This window comes from Tamandua tetradactyla, chromosome 15 (genome assembly GCF_023851605.1).
Source record: "Tamandua tetradactyla isolate mTamTet1 chromosome 15, mTamTet1.pri, whole genome shotgun sequence".
In the NCBI taxonomy this organism is placed as follows: Eukaryota; Metazoa; Chordata; class Mammalia; order Pilosa; family Myrmecophagidae; genus Tamandua; species Tamandua tetradactyla.
Window position 1 is genome coordinate 48,323,888 of NC_135341.1, and position 14,700 is coordinate 48,338,587.

Here is a 14,700-nt window from a genome sequence, read left to right on the forward strand (position 1 = left end):
ATACATTTATTTAACATATACTTTACAGTTCACGGAACTTTATCCCGTAATTATTTAAAGCTCATGAATATTTTAAACAGTAGGTGTTATCAGTGTCTTTATCTGAAAGAAGCCATTGAGATTCAGAAATTTTAAAGAGATCACATGGCTATTAGGTGGTAGAACAAAGTGGGAGTCAAGTCCAGGTCTTTGATTCTAAATCATGTGCATGTATAGGGTGGGTGGGATGTGGGGTGTTTGTGTCCTCTGTGCTATACTGGTTCCTACAACACAATAAAGTTGTACCTTTATTTAAGAGCATACAAAGGAAAGTTCATAAATGTTGTCTCATGCAGTCCTTACAATATTGTGATGCTGTTGCTGTCCGTACTTGGGAGTTCCTAAGGAACTGCTTCTCCCTGCTCCATCTACAGGTGGCAGTGATTGGGGCTCCATGACTCCCCCTCTCCCATCTCCCTGACTTCTGTTGATTGATGCAGGGTCAGAACAGACAGGGCTGGTCAGTCCTTTTTTTTTTCCCCCTAGGAACAATGGATCTGGGAATAAGAGATCAGCATGTAACTACATGGTAGTTGAGAGTGGCCATTTTCTGTGATGTCAGTTTGGACAAGAGAAAGCCAGTGTAAAGCAAAGAGAGAGCCATGAGACTATGGGACATTAACACAAACAAGAGACAAGGAGAAACAGAACGTCTTGAGTTTCTTGCAGGTCTTCATTTATTCTATTCCATGAGGGTAGCAACTTTGATTCCCTTGGATTCTAAGGGGTCACACTTGTGCCCTGCAAAGAAATTCTCTTATGCTTATATTAATTAGGGCTAAGATTCTGTTAACTTGCAACCAAAAGAATTTCCAATTTATATTTTTAATATTTATGTTAAAAAATAGAAACATAGCTAAATAAATGTTAAATATAGGTACATAACATGAAAGTTAAAAGTTGGAGCAATTTTCACTGTTGTGTTGCAGTAGACCTTATGAACTGGGCATTGAAGTCTTTGCTCAGTCCCTACTCATAAGTCCAGCCCTTTGGCAAACTCTGTGGAGGGAAAAGAAGAATACATAGGAACCATCTTTTAGGAAATTCTAAGTGTAGCTGATACCCCCTATCAAATTCCCTCAGTCTCCTCTGACTTCAAGTGAAGCTTTGGAGGACAAGTCCTTTGTACACAGACAACATCCCACCTCAAGTGTCTGTCTGTCTTGCTTCTCTTGGCTTTCTCCAAGCCTCAGTGCATTCTCCAAAGCCATGGGAGCTCTCTCAGTCCATGAGAAGACACAGCCTAGGGATTTGAAGGCAGGAAGGCAGTTAATGCCTAAGTGAGCTTGGAAGAGCTGCTTCCAAGATAGCTTATGGCTGGCAAGTTAGTATAGGCTATTGGCAAGAGGCCTCGGTTCCTCCTTACATGGAATTTCCAGAGGGTTGCTTCTACTTGAGTTTCTTCACAACAAGGCACTTGGCTTTCTCTGGAGTGGGCAATCCAAGAGAAAAGGCAGACATTGCAACCCCTTTCATAACCAGCTTCAGAAATGATACCTCATCACTTCTGCAATACCCTTTTGGTTCCACAGGTCAGTTCTGTTCAGTTAGAGATGGGGCTACACAAGAACACAAACATCAGGAGGTAAAGATCCTTGGGGCCATCTTGGAGGCTGATTACCACAATGCCTCTGCCAGCAACCCTCATCCTATAGGGGATGTAAACCAGAGGATAAATGTTCCAGTCTCCCAATTCTCAAGTACATTCTATGTGGTTTCTCAGAAAGTATCCAGAGAGGCTGAACCCCAGTTGGCCACATCAGTAATCACCTTCAATATATACCCTTTGGTGGCTTTTCCTTCCTCTCAACCTTATTTATATTCCCTACTTTCTCACTCCTGTTTCCTGTGATCACCTCCTAAGTAAACTCCTGCACTGAAGTACTTGTCTAATGCTTTGGGGGAAAACTAAACAAAGGGCAAGGCTAATATCTAAAATAACTGTTGTGAGTTGATCATAAAAATGCAAAATGCAATGTGTTATTGGAATATCGATTATTAATATTGTTGAAAGAGCTCAGAGGGGGATTGCATAGTCAAGAAATGCTTCTGGAAATAATAGGAATTGAGGGACTGAGAAAGGGAGAGAGAGAAAAAAGAAAGAGGAAAGAGGCCTTAACAATTTTCAGAGTGAACTCAGGACCTGGTCAATCAGGGGACAGAGAAAAGTGAGACCTGGCTAGAGCAGGGGTGGTCAGTATGTAGACAGGCTGACAGGAAGGAGCTGGAACAGATGTCTAGGCAAGAGGTGATAAGGGCTTATACTTAGGTGAGGCTGGCTGGAAATGTAAGATAGGAGTGAAAGAAAGATCTTATAAACAAGGACATGGTAGGGTTTATTTTCCTGGATGAGACAGGATTGAGAAGACAAATCTATATCTCAGAAAGGACTGTGAGGGAGTGAGTAGTTCTTTTATTTAATCACAAACACTTTCTAAGTACCTGTTAAGTGACATGTACTGTTTTAAGCATGGAGTAATAGCAGTGTGTAAGATTATGAAACTGTATGGCCTCAAGGAGCACATTTACTGTAGGGGTGACAGGCAAGAAAACAAATATGTATATAGTAGAATGTCAGGTAGCACTAAGTGCTGTAGGAAAAAATAAATCAGGACAAGGGGAGGGAAGTTGTCAGTGGCGCTACTGTCACTTAACTATGTTGTTTAGCAGGTAGTGTTTGGGCAGGATTGTTTTTCAGCATTTTTCTGCCATTTCTTAGGAAGAGAAGGAAGAGGTGGCGGCCAAGAAACATAAGGAAGATTGAACTTCCTTTGGTCCAATCTGTTTCCTGTATTCGGTTCTCCTGTTGCCCTGCCCGGCAGTCCCACTCTTTGGCAGAAAGAAAATTGCTTCCAGTCATCAGGGATCTACCTTAGAACTCCGAAGGGAACTGCTTCGTAGGAAATGGATTCTGAACTTCCTCAGACCTATGCCCTCAGAATCAGCCAGAGGCAGTTCTCCTTGATTTCGTCACTCAAAGTTTTCCTGAAAAACTCTTTGCTCATCTTTGGCTGCTCACACCTGCTGTGGCATACCTCACACCCTCAATATTAGCCTTTAGCACCTATTTATTTACATGGTTGCCTTACTGTCAGTGAGATATCACAGGAGTGGTGCATACTGGGGACAGAAGACTTGGTCGTTATACATAAACTAATCAAAAGCTTAGGATGGAGCCAACATTGTGCCTGTTGTGACTCAATACAAATTCAAGTTCTGGGCGGGCCGTGGTGGCTCAGCGGGCAAGAGTGCTTGCCTGCCATGCCGGAGGACCCCGGTTCGATTCCCGGCCCCAGCCCATGTAAAAAACAAACAAAACAAACAAAACAAACAAAATATAATAAAAATAAGAAAATGTTTCCCTTTCTTCCTCCCTTCCTTCCTTCCATCCTTCCTTCCTTCTCTGTCTTTCTTTCCTTCCTTTCCTCCCTCTCTCTTTAAAAAAAAAAAAAAAAAATTCAAGTTCAAACTCCTTAGTGTGGTATTCAAGACCCTGCAAAACATTCTTTCAATGTAGCCTCCTCTTTCTCTACGCCTTTCCCATTGTCAGTATTGCATCCTCGTGGGACCACTTGAGATTCTCTACACACGCCCTGTACTTCCAGGCACGTGTGTCTTTGCTTATGCTTTTTCCTGGAAAGCCTATCCCCACTTATTGAGTTCTTACTCATCCTCCAAGACTCAGCTCAAATCCCACCTCTTCTTGGAAGCTTTCCCAGAATGAATTGCTCCCTGCTCTGTGCTGTGAAGGCTTCTGTTTGTATCTTGCTTGCAGCTTTTTTATGCTCTTTTTATGGTTTATGGATTTTTGTGTACCTTTCTCACACAGCTGACCCCATGCCGTTCAAAGGCTCAAGTCTTGTTTTTATATTCCCAGGGCCTGGCATGGTGCTCTGCAATGATGGAGGCTCAATGTTATTTTTGCTAAATGAACAGATGGAGAAGGTATGTCTACTGTTAAAGCTGAGGTGCCTTAACTGGCCACTGATTCTGAAGTTGGTCTGACACTAGTAAGGTCTCATTGTCTGATAGTACCTGAGGGAGGGCAATATATTGTGTGGCCCCAGGGTTGCAATGTGGGGGGTCACTCTGGATGTTGCTGGCCCATCATCTTAGCTTCCTCTTGCTATGTGGACTCTGAATAGGCACTCTGCTCTATCTATCAAGTGCATGGTTGCCTTTCCCAAGTTTCCCACAGAAGAGAAGAGTCTGAGGAAAGTCTTAAATGCCAAGCCCATATTTCTGGGTGCAAAGTAATCATGGCCTCTGGTGGCCTGTGTTTATTACCCCTTACTCCTAAGTCCTTACACTTGAAATCATTTGCATCTAATTGAAATAGATCAGGAGGTCTGTATATCACTTAATAGCTTAGGAAAATAATATTTACAAAGAATTAATATTAAAAAAGGCTAAGGCCTTTAAGATAATGGATTCAAAATCTTCCTTTACCTCCTCAAATGCACACATGTTTTTATTCATGTAGAAGGTGCTTATTCACTCTGTTTCTCCCATTCTTTGGTCTTTTCTGAGTATGACCTTGAAATCAGGCAAGCGTTTAGAATTTCTCATCACTGCTTAAGAAGTCCAGGCCATATGCATCATGCCAGGCCTGGAGCAAATCCTGTCTCTATGGTTTCAATTCCTCTTCCTGGGCCGGCAGAGGGGGGAAAAGTGACCAAGCATTGTCCCTCTTAAAAATTAAGAGAAATATCAATAGATACATATATGTAGTACTTATAAAGTGCCTTTATTGCTATTATCACATTTGCTCCTTAAGAGCAGGGAAGTTTGAAATAATTTGTTCCATTTTACAGGGAGAAAACTAAGAAAAAGAGAAATTAAGTGAAACATCATTTATCACACTACTTAGTGGTAGAGCTAGGACTCAAGCCCTTTTCTGTTGATTAGTATTCAGTGCCCCTTCTGGTAGGACCACAGAGAGAGGAAAGTTGTGTGTGACCCCTGTCCAGCCTTGGCTCCCCATCAACATCTACACCCCACTGCCTGACTCCTTAAAAATCAGGGGCTGATCTTTTATCTCAGTGGGCTGTCAACTAGCTCCTGAAGGTGACAGTCACTGCTGGTGTGTCACTACCCAAATTCCCTAGGAATTAAAAAAACAGCTCATATGGGAGAGTTTTGGGCTCAGTGGCAGGCCTGTCACAGAGTTGCTCTGATGGCTAGAATCTTCTTGGAGTCTGGAGTCCCTTATGGCCGCCATATGAGCAGGCAGATCATTTTCCTAGGTCTGAATCCCAGTGTGGATGGCACAGGAAGGAAAGAGGGTGGTGCTGAGTGGGTGCATTATAAGCAATGCTACCTTGTGTGGGTCTCAGTAGGTCCTAAGACAAAGAGTGAGTCAGAGACCCTGGGTTAGGCAGCCTGCAAGCTGACCTGAGCACAAAAGCACAGCATGGCTTTTCAGATAGTCTTCTTTTTCTATTCCCTCACCCACTTGGATGAGGCCAAAGAAAAACAACAACCTGTTTCTTTATTAATGATGCTTTTTGTAGAGTTAGATTAAGCAGTGATTAAAGGCAGATGATTCCAAAGTATAAATGTAAGTACCCTCTCAGTCATTTCTCCGGTTACAGGGTTTCCTACGAGATTCTTTAAAATCACTTTGGCTCCCTTCCCATTTGCCTTCCTCCAGACTCTCCACCCAGTTTCTGAGCCGCCCCTCCCAGAAGGACGCGGGCTGCCTGGAGCAGGAGCTTTGGCTCTGGCAAGAGACACACTCCGTGGACAGAGCCTTGGAAGGCACAGAGTCTTGGGAAGTATCACTGGTGCTGCAGTCTGGAGTGGCCTGACCAGAAGGTAGGTAAGTCCTTTGGGCCAAAGGTGGTCTCTCCCTTCTGTTCTTTCCAGGCTGGGGCCTGCCACTTTGGAACTTGGATGGGTCCCCCCAACCCCTTCAGTGGGGGGAATACAGGCTTTTTGGCATCATTTCCTGACCCCATTCAGAAGCAGAGACCAGGGGAGAGATATGCAGCTTAAGTGATTGAATCCATCAGGTGATTCATTTGTTCTGAAAGGGCAGCCAAGGCATGTGGGCAGGGCTGGCTGGCTGGCTGGCTTGGTAGGTGCTCCCAGCCCTGGAGTGTCAGGAGTTGAACTTTTCTACAAAAGGTCAAATCTTATCTCCAGCTGTGGTTATCATGCAAACCCTCCAAATGTTTTCTGAATTCCCTGTAGCCAATTAATTTAATCAGAAATCGATGCATATGGTTTCTTTTCGGAAGAGCAAGCAAACTAATCTCGGGATTGGCTCCAATTGAGATTGGTTGTGTTTAAGTCTTTTTATGTTCATTTGCTTTCTGATTTTCCTATGGGATCCATGCGTAGAGAAGGAAATACTATTTTTTATAGCTTACATTAATGAATGTGGCTTATATGTCACCAAAGTCAAGAATTTCTTGTTCAGCTCACCATCCAAAAGAGGACAGAGCACATATTGTAGGGCACATCTGTCATTGGACTGGCTGACTTGGAGGGGAAGGGGAGCAGTCATAGTGAGACCAGTGGAATGCCTGTGGGACTGAAATGTGATTGAAAGATGACAAATGGGGGCTGGTAGTCCTAGGAGGCATGCCACATTGGACCCAGCCCAGCCTGAAGTGGAAGCAGTGTAGCTTTCTCCTCCTGCTTCCCTTTCCCTGCTCTTTGGGGATATCTGTGCTTTAAGCACAAAGAACTAGGCAGGCAGGCGGAATTACAAGGTAGTTAAGTTCTGGAATTGGATAGCTTGGGCTTGAGATTCTCTGGCAGCTGTGTAAATATAAACAAGTTTCTCAATTTCTCTAAATCTCACTGTCTTCTTTTGTAAAACGGGGGTGATATAATAATACTTGCCTTGTAGAATTTTTGTGAATTTATGAGATAATCCATTTAAAGCACTTGGCATAGAGCTTAGCCCATAGCTCAATAGCTGGTCACTCTTATTAAGCTCAGCAAGGACCTTTAAAATTTCAGATTATCTGGACCAAATCCATGCTAACATGTTCTGGGTGCGTAGTTATAAAACTTTTATGACTTACCCAATGGTTTGGGTAAAGTGTGAGGGTCAGGGTATCCAGTTTGGCTCCCTGAAACAGGCTTCCTTTCCTTCCTTGGTGGAGACATAGACTCTTGGGGAGGGAATATCTGCACATAAGGAGGAACTTACTACTTCGACTAATTGCCAGTATTACTCCAAGCAGCAATTCTCAAATTTCAGTAAGCACAAGAATTATCTGGCATGCTTGTTACAAACGCAGATTCCTTGTCTCTAGAGGTTCAGATTCAGTAGATCTTCGGTTGAACTCAGGGATACGCATTTTGTCAAACACAAGTAGTTCTAATGCAGGTAGTTCAGGAATCCTGTGTTACAAAATGCTGAATTCAGCAGGAAGAACTGAGGTCTTTCTGATTCATACTTTTCTGGAAATTGAAGAGAAAAATATGTGTCTAGATTTCAAAAATTGCCCTTGAAGCTAAGTGTGGGTTTTATTCTGAGTAGTAGAGAGCTTCTTCGCTTGATGAGCATTTACTGAGTACCTTGTATATGCTGGGAATCCAATGAACAAGGCCCATCCCGAGCCCTCTGGTGGTCTGGTAGAGAGACACAAATGTCTACAATGATAATCTAATAAATCCAAGAAGGGAAGCTGTCCAGAGTGCTAAGGGGCCACAAGGGGAGCCACTGACTGTTCCTGATTGATCTTCCCAAAGATGATGAGATTTGAGGCAAGACTGGAAGGATGAGTAGAATCTTGCTAGGCTAATGAGGGACTAGGAACTAAGACCACGGTTTGGGGATGGAAAGAAGGGAGGGATTTGAGAAGTGCTTGGGATGTGCTGATGTGACTTGTTGATTCTCTTTTCTCTGTGGATGGATGTATTCTGGTGCCATTGACCAAGAGAGGGAACCCTTCTGAGAAGGGTTCTGGGGTGGCTACATTTTATTCACCTGACATTGCAAATGGACAAAACATTCAGAGCATCTCTATCCACGGATATAATCACAAAAGAAGCTGGAACAATCTCCAGGTTCTAAAGGAAGGCAAAATAAGCCAAACCTATTCTTAGATAAGGAAATGAGATGCCAGAAAAGGGTTACAGTGACAAACACTAGTCAAGGCAGGTATAAGGTTAAAACTCCTTCCCTTTGAGAGGAGTCTGCAAATAATTTACCTTGATTCCAGATGATTTCCTTTCAGAAGTCCCCAGGGATAATCATCTCATGAGGTTGTTCTGAGGATTCAATAAGATAGTATATTTTAACACATCCAACATTTTACCTGGAATAGTGTAGTCACCATTAAATGATAACTAGCATTGTTAAAGTGTTTATGTTCTAAGATTAAAAGGTCAGGATGGAAAATTGCATATAAATAATAATATCAACTATGTAAAATATATACACAAAAAAGATGAAAAGAAATACACCAAAATATTACAACATGGATATATTAGGTAGCTTTGGCTTCTGGGAGATCATTTCCTCTTCTTTTCTAAATTTTATTAATGGATTATTCTATCAGCCAGGTCCCTGGCAGGAAACAAACAGCACATTCAAATCAGACATTTTGAGGTCTTTTTACAAAGGTGTGAGCAGAGCTTAGTAATGGGAACAAATGATGGCACCGTTCCGGGGCTGGTGAAAGTGGGGTGCCATTACACCCCATATCTGAAGGGAAGGGAAGTGCCAGAAGTAGAGAGAGAGCTGTAAGGAGTGTGCCACGTGATGGGAGTTGCAGCTCTGTGTAGGAGTCAGTCAACCTATGGCCACCAGGGAGGGAGCTGAAGGAAGAAATTCCTGACCTCACTTTCCTACCATTTTCAGGATTCCCTTCTGGTGCCACCCTTTGGCCAAACCCAACCAGAAGTCACAAATACAAGAGACCCCAATAGTACATCCCATGTGGGTCAGCTTTATGGGGGAGCAGAGCAGGGTGGAAAAGGATAGGGAGTGAACTGAAGGGCAAACTGAAAATGTCTAGCACAATAAGGTTATATAAATTTATAGTTATGGGAAAATTAATAAAGAAGAAGTAAAGCTCTTGTGCTACCATCAACGCTTTCACACACATGTTCTCCACTGTCTAAAACACCCTCTTCCCCTCTCCTCTGAGCTAAATGACTTGCAGTTCTTCATAACCTCTTCCTTCCCTGGGCTCCCGCAGCCTGCAGGGCTCACTCGTACTGTGTAGGCATAGTCACGGTGTGGTTTCATCCTCCGTCCTTTACTTACCTGATTCTCACATGATTGTAAGAACCTTGAGGGTACACACAGTGTATTCTATCACCTTGTACTCCTAGTGCCCAGCACAGTGCCTGGCACATAATAAGGTTCATTAAATATTTAAGGAGTAAATGAATGAATCAATAAACAATTGGAGTTCATCTCTAAATACCCCTATAAAGCTTATGGACTTGAAGCAGTTCCTGGAGCTACCTCATCTGAACTGTAAGGGAATTTCTGAGGAATTTAGGGTCTCTTCTTAGGGAAGGAAGGCCCCCTTCCTTCCTAGCTGAGTGTCTTTTGTCTATTCAGGGGGAGTGGGGCCTGTGTACACTGGCAGTACAAAAAGAAGCATGAGCAGAGTTGTCTCTGGAAAGCAGCCCCTCAGCAGCCATCCCAAGGAAAGCCCATTTGCCTCTGAGGTCTTGTATACTTCCTCAGGAATTGCACAGTTATGTGATTTCCCCATGTCAAATCATAATTCACCTGTCACTGGCCTTCTGGCCTAGGGCTGCAAGTTAAGAGTGCTTCTTTTATGACACAAGGATATTTAGAACCTGTCATTTGTACCTGATATTGTGACTCTCTATTTTGAATCAGAGGATATTTTGAACCCCTGAATGAGTTTTACAATCCTTTTAAAAGCTCTATAAAAGTAACGCATGCACATAACTCAAATAGCTCAGAAGGAAAAAATGTTGGGAAGGATATAAAATGAAAATGGAGTATCCACTTTCCCCTGTATCCCCAGTTCCACTTTTAACCATTTCAGTTTTTAATTTTTCCAGTCATTGACTCTTTACATCTAAATAATTTGCTTATATTTCTATTTTTTTTATTTACCAAGGTTTTCTAAAAGTGATTGAATTGCCCCATGCAAGATGAAGAATTTAGTTTATAGGCTTTAATCCCTCTCCCCTCCTAAGTCCTCCAGTTTTTGTTACTTTTATTTTAAATTTGGTTCTGCATGTGATTACCTCTATAATCTTAAGGATAATAGATTATGTTATCTATTATAATAGATAATAATAATGGTTATACTTATAATTGTATCAACCTCCATAGAATGTCTTGATGAGGTAATTGGTATCCCCTGAGCTTCCCTCCATATTTTCTTTTCCAACTCCAGTATCAACTAAATTTTTTTCAATGTTTATTTTTTAGAGCAGTTGTAGGTTTACCGAAAAATCCTGCAGAATATACAGAGCTGTCTGTCAGACATATTTCCTTATTACTAACATTTTGGATTAGTATAGTACATTGTTCTGATAGATGAACCAATGTTATTATAGTTATATCATGAACTGAAGTTCATAATTTACATTAGGGTTCACTCTGTGTTGTACAGTTCTGTGGGTTTAAAAAAACATTGTTATGTAGTAACATGTACAATATAAAATTTCTTATTTTAACCACTTTCAAGTATACAATTCAGTGGTGTTACATATATTGTTACATTTACAATATTGTGCAGTGATTACCACCATCCTTTACCAAAATGTTTCTATCCCCTTAAACAGAAACTCTGTGCCAACTAAGCATTAACTCCCCATTACCCATCACTCACACCTACCCCTTAGTAACCTGTATTCTAATTTCTGACTATGAATTTGCATATCTTTTTATTTCATAAAAGTGAGATCTTACAGAATTTGTCCTTTTGTGTCTCACTTATTTCACTCAGCATGAAATCTCCAAGGTTCATCAATGTTGTAGCATATATTATAACTTCATTTCCTTTTATGGCTGAATAATATTCCGTCATATATATACATATATATATATACCATATTTTGTTTATCCATTGGATTGTTTCTACCTTTTGACTATTGTGAATAATGTTAGGAACATCAATGTACAAATATCTTTTTGAGTCTCTGCTTTCAATTATGTTGGTTATATGCCCAGAAGTGGGATTGCTGGGTTATATGCTTAACTTTTTAAGGAATTGTCAAACAGTTTTCTTCAGTGGCTGTACCATTTTACATTCCTATCAACAATGACTGAGGGTTCCAGTTTTTTCAATCTTCACTAGCACTTGTTACTTTCTTTCTTTCTTTTTTTTTCAATAAAAGCCATTCCAGTGGGTGTGAAGTGGTATTTCATTGGGGGTTCTCATTTGCATTTCCCTAATGGGTAGTGATGTTGATGATTTTTTTCACATGCTTATTGGCCATTTGTATATCTTCTTTGGTGAAATGTCTGTTCAAGTCCTTTGCCCTTTTTTGAATTGAGTTGTTTAACTTTTTGTGGTTGAGCTGTAGGAGGTCTTTATGCATTCTGGATATTAAACCTTATCAGGTTTATATGTATGGTTTCCAGATATTTTCATCCATTTATTTAGTATATTGTCTTTTCACTTTCTTGACAATGTTTACTGATGCAAAAAGTTTTAATTTTTATGATATCTAATTTATCTACTTTTTATTTTGCTGCTTATATATTTTTTTTTTTTTTTTTAAAGACAGAGAGAAGGAAGGAAGGATAGAAGGAAGGAAGGAAGAAAGGGAAACATTTTTAAACATTTTCTTGTTTTATTGTATTCTGTTTCTCCGTTTTTGTTACATGGGCTGGGGCCGGGAATCGAACCGAGGTCCTCCGGCATAGCAGGCAAGCACTTTGCCCGCTGAGCCACCGCGGCCCGCCCTGCTGCTTATATTTTTAACATAAAGTTTAGGTATCCATTGCCTAATACTAGGTCCTGAAGATGTTTCCCTATATATTTTCTTTGTATTTTGTATGTTTTAGTTCTTTGACCCATTTTTAGTTAATGTTTAAACATTTTTATTGTTACACAAAAAAAATAAGCAAAAAATTTTAAAACACATTTAAAATAAGTGTGATAGAACAGTTTTCAGAGTTTGGGATGGGTTATAGTTCCACAATTTTGAGTTTTTCCTTCTGGCTGCTCCAAGATAACTGGAGACTAAAAAGAATTATCAATATAATGATTCAGCAGTCATACTCAGTGGTTAAATCCTAACTTCTTCTTTGATCCTTCTCCCAATCTTTAGGGATATTTGGGCTATGGCCATTCTAACTTTTTCATTAGGAAAAGGGGTATCAACAATATGGGATAGAGGGATGGAACTGACTGATATTCCTAAGAGGCTGTCTCTTCTGGGTTTCAGGGCTTATCTGGTCTAGGAACAATCTGAAAGTTAAAGTTCTCTGAAAAGTAAACTTAGTGCATGCAACTTTTGTAGGGTCTCAGATAGAGCCCTGGGTGTTCTTTAGGGTTAATAGGAATGATGTTGGCTTGGGTTTGGCAAACAGTGCCAATTAGTAATATCTAGCTGAAGTTTGCATACGAGTAACCTCCAGAATAGTCTCTCAACTCCATTTGAACTCTCTTGGCCACTGACACCTTATTTTGTTACATATTTTCCTCCTTTTTTGCTTGGCAGACATTGTCAATCCCACGGTGCCAGGGCCAATGTCATTCCAGGGAGTCACGTCCATGTTGTCAGCTGAATGTCATGTTCCAAGAAGGGGGAAGGAGGGTAATGAGTTTCCTTGCAGAGTTGAACTTAAAGAGAGGTATTTGAGCTACAAAAGAGCTTTCCTGGAAGCAACTCTTGAGCATAATTGTAGATAGTCTTAGCTTCTACACTACAAAAATATGTTTCACAATGCCAAGCCTCAAAATCAAGGCCTTGGCCTATTTTCTTGGGAGTTCCTAATCTTTGAGAGAGCACCAGGAGTTTCCCATATTTTTTCTCCAGTTCCTCAAGGGACTATACAAATGCTTTTTAATTATCAACCCACCATAGTCTGGGATATATCCAGATATTACATTAAGTTGTACAGAATTACAAGGCCTCGTTTCTGTTCTGGGCTCCATGTGTTTGGGTTTTTAAATAAGCTATCCAGGTAGGTGGATTTAGATCATGTGTTAACAAAAGATTTAGGTTCTAGACACAGTAAACCTCTTTGCCTTTGGTCTTCTGCAGTAGGTGAAGCTCTAGGATACATACACTATCATCCTTTGCCCTATATTCTGATTTTCCTTTGTCCCAACCAAATCGGATTTGATTTTATCTCTAATTGAAGTCTGACCCTTTTTTGGTTACTGTAACAGTTGTTGTATGTAGCAATGCTGACTTTCAGAGCTGCAGATCTCCACCTCTGAGTCTTAGATGTCCCAGAGGTACCCAAAGTTCCAAGGAAATACCAGCTTATACACATAAAGCATAGCATCTCAGAATCTACAATACACTTACAACTCTGGACTAAGTGTGATTGCTATAAGAGCTTGCAATCTAGGCTCCAATTCTCTTTTAAGTATTTTCTAGAAGAAATCATACCATATTTGTTCTTTTGTTTCTGGCTTATCTTGCCAAACATAATGTCCCCAAGGTTCATTCACTTCATTGTGTGCCTCACTACTTCGTTCCTTTCTGTAGCCATACAAAATTCTGTCATGTATATACATCACGGTTTGCAATTCTGTTTCTCAGTCATTATACCCTTCAGCCCCTCCATCTATTGGGCATCATGGATAATGTCCAAAATAAATAATCCCTGTGCTACATGTGTCCTCACTTCATTGTACAACCATCAGCACTCTCAATTTTAGACAATTTTCATTGGCCAAGAAAGACAAAGAACCGATAAACACAGTCTCACCAAATATCAAATCTAAACCTCCCCTTATCTCTTGTCCCCACCCCCCAGTTATTTATCCCTAATATTGCTGTGCTACTGTTGATATCTTCCTATTAACTATAGGCCATAGCATTCAATATTAGTTTTTCCCCATACCTCTCTAGTGTTGACTCTTTGTACAAGATCAAATCTTTGAAGTAGTTTGTGCAAGAACTTATTTATTATTGTAGAGTTAATCAGTGGGATATATGATTCTATACATCCCCTTTCAATCCAATCACCTTCAATTCGGCAATGTTATAACCCACTAACGAACTACCTTCACTTCTATCTGTTCCCTTACATTGAAGTTCAACCTTACTGGGTAACCATTCACCCATCTCAAGCTTCTGTGTGCCTCTATGCCCCCTATAGTCTATATTGTAAGCCTCCAAGTTTACATTTATCAGAGCCATAATAGCAAAATCATACAGTATCTGTCTGTGCTGTTTTGAAACTATTATGTACTCTGGAAAAGCCATGTTTTAATCCCGACCTAATCTTGTGGGGGTAACTGTTTCTTTTGATCCTGATTTGATGCCATGAGGTGGAAATTTTTTATTAGATTATCTCCACAGAGATGCAACATGCCCAATTGTGGGTGTGGCCTTTTGGTTAGATGGAGGTGTGACTTCACCCATTCAGGGTGGGTCTTGATTGATTTGCTGGAGTCCTTTAAAAGGGGAAACATTTTGAAGAAACCTGGGATGTAGACAGAGGCATAGACGTTTGGAAATTCAGATGCAGATGTTTGGAGAACAGTTGCATCAGAGCTGACAGAGACATGGATG

At 40.7% G+C, this 14,700-nt stretch overlaps 1 protein-coding gene across 1 annotated transcript in view; it reads left to right on the forward strand.

Moving 5' to 3' along the window:
- The first annotated feature begins 5,789 nt into the window (after positions 1-5,789).
- SCN11A (sodium voltage-gated channel alpha subunit 11) overlaps positions 5,790-14,700 on the forward strand; it is a 160,764-nt gene continuing 151,853 nt past the window's right edge. The window contains exon 1 of the mRNA XM_077129771.1: positions 5,790-5,860. The gene's annotated coding sequence lies outside the window, so the exon portion shown is untranslated. The remainder of the gene's footprint in view (positions 5,861-14,700) is intronic.